The following is a 2,375-nucleotide window of genomic DNA, read 5'->3' as shown; positions in this document are numbered from 1 at the left end:
GATGTCCATTAAACCTTGCCTATTGGTGACTAGGATGGGACAGGACAGGACCATGTTTTGTGCTGTTGTACATGAGGTCAACCTAAGTCAGAACTGACTCGATGGCACCTAACAACAACATTGTTGATTAGATTAATTCAAATAAGGCTCTAAGATCATTAGAGCTTATAGTTTAGAATCTCACAAAACCTTCATGGCAAATAACTTTTTTCAACAACACAAATGCAAGTCTATACAGAACCTCACCAGATGGAACACACAGGAATCACATTCATTCCATCGTAGCCAAGAGATGATGGTAAAGCTCACTATTTGTGGAAGAGAACATCAATCATTCATATGGAAGTTCAAGTTACAGCTTAAGAAAATTAAAATAAGCTCATGAGAGCCAAAGCACAACCTTGAATATATCCCATCTGACCTTAAAGACCATAACAAGGATAGGTTAAATTTACCGAAAACCAGAACAAGTGTAGCTGACATCAAGGAAATTACACATGAAGACTGAAAAATGCCACTAAAAGAGGAAGAAGAGGGAGAGAAAAAAAAGAATGTCAGAAAGTACTTTGACATTTCCTCTAGGGTGCAGAGTAGCTCAAATGAAAGCCAGAAGTGACGAAGTCAAGTGCCGAACAAACGATGTCAAAGGAAGCTTCAAGAAGACATAAAGTGTTACAACAAATGTGCAGAGACGTGCTAGAAAATCAAAAGGGAATATATGCTTGGCATTTCTAAAACTGAACTAATTGAGTAAGAAAATCAGGTATTGAATTGAAATACTGAGGGATTCCATGGGCGAAGTACCGAACAACGCTGGAAGGATCCAAAGAAAGACATGCACAGCGTGGTCTGGACACGCTGCGTGAGGAGCGGTGCACACAGGCTGCAGCGAGCTCAGGGCCCGCCTTGACTGCTGCCAGCATCCCTGGAACTGGCACTTTGTGATCTGGGTGGCATAGAGAGGCTGGGGCAACAGCCAAAGAACCTTGGCAACTGCACAGAGGACGGAAGGTAGCTGACCAGGTGTCAGCCTCTCGCCATCCCCAGGAGGGGCAAGAGGGAGCCAATGTTGATGTCAGAAATACACTTAGGAAATGGCCTCTAAGTCTTCGCTGAATTTTTTAATACTCTTCTCTTGATCAGCAATCAAATGTTTTTTTAAAAAATGCTTTCAGCTATTTAGTAGTTTTCTGGGAGAACAGGGGGAGACCCTACCTGTTTTCTGCATCATGATCCCCATGGTAGACGATAATGGGCATACTCATCAGTAGATCCGATGGAATTCAGTGCAGATGGCAGCAAACACACAGAGGAGAACTCAGACATGTCTGAAAAATCGTACTAGAAAGTTACTGGGTAATGAATGACAGGGCCTCAAAATCTAGAAGAAAGAGGCAAACATGTCTAACCTCCATGAGCCCAGGGTTGTAATAGAGTACTGTTTATGAGTTCAGAAGAAAATACAGATTTTCCTGCTGTGGGATTAAAAATGAAAGAAGGCAGTGACCAACTGTATTGGAAAACCATTAAAGCTTTTCAGTATGTTCATGATCATCATTAAGAAGATGCTAATGGGAGTCTAGAGAAGATGGCAGACATGGCACCTCGCAAGGGGAAGGGAAAGAAGGAAGAGCAGGTAGGTCATCAGCCTCTTGGCCCTCAGGTGGCTGAAGGAGAGAACGTCTTTGGTGTCTGTCACATTTGTGCCTCCTTCAATGACACTTTTGTCCATGTCATTGACCTCTCTGGCAAGGAAACCGTCTGCCCAGTGATGGGTGGGATGAAGGTGAAAGCAGATGGAGATGAATCTTCGTTCCACGCCACCCTGTTGGCTGCTCAGGATGTGGCCCAGAGGTGCCAGGAGCTGGGTCTCCCCACCCTCCACATCAAGCTCCGAGCCACTGGAAGCCATCGGACCAAGACCCCTGGCCCAGGGGCCCAGTCTGTGCTCTGAGCCTTGCTCGTTCAGGGATGAAGATTGAGGATGTCACCCCTATCCTCTCCGACAGCAGCGGCAGGAAGGGGGGTCGCCGTGGTCGCCGCTGTGAACAGGACTCCTCAAATTATTTTCTGTCAATAAATTACCTTTGAGTAAAAAAAAAAAAAAAAAGATGAAGATGCTGCTGATGGGTTTATGAAAGCAGGTGATGACCCTTAAGGTTGTTCTAGACAATTTGAGATGGCTTCTCTCAAAACACGGCCCTACAACACCCACGGACTTTGGGAGAAGGCTTAAGGTGTTTGTACAGCAGGGCACATGGATGAGCAAGATAGGTACTGAGCAAAGAAGCCTTAAAGAGATTTGCTGATGCATTTGAAATGGACAATTACACACGTAGTCATTCCGTGGAAGACTTGGCCCTGGGCAGATGAAT

The 2,375-nt window shown here is 45.0% G+C and overlaps 1 pseudogene; it reads left to right on the top strand.

The window, feature by feature from the left end:
- Positions 1-1,597: 1,597 nt before the first annotated feature.
- LOC101638404 lies at positions 1,598-2,091 on the top strand (annotated as a pseudogene).
- The last annotated feature ends 284 nt before the right edge of the window (positions 2,092-2,375 follow it).

Source organism: Echinops telfairi, unplaced genomic scaffold (assembly GCF_000313985.2).
Source record: "Echinops telfairi isolate 266 unplaced genomic scaffold, ASM31398v2 ScPeMD7_9;HRSCAF=40, whole genome shotgun sequence".
Lineage (NCBI taxonomy): Eukaryota > Metazoa > Chordata > Mammalia > Afrosoricida > Tenrecidae > Echinops > Echinops telfairi.
The sequence above is the reverse complement of the archived record's forward strand: the minus strand, read 5'-3'. Positions and strand labels throughout refer to the sequence as shown.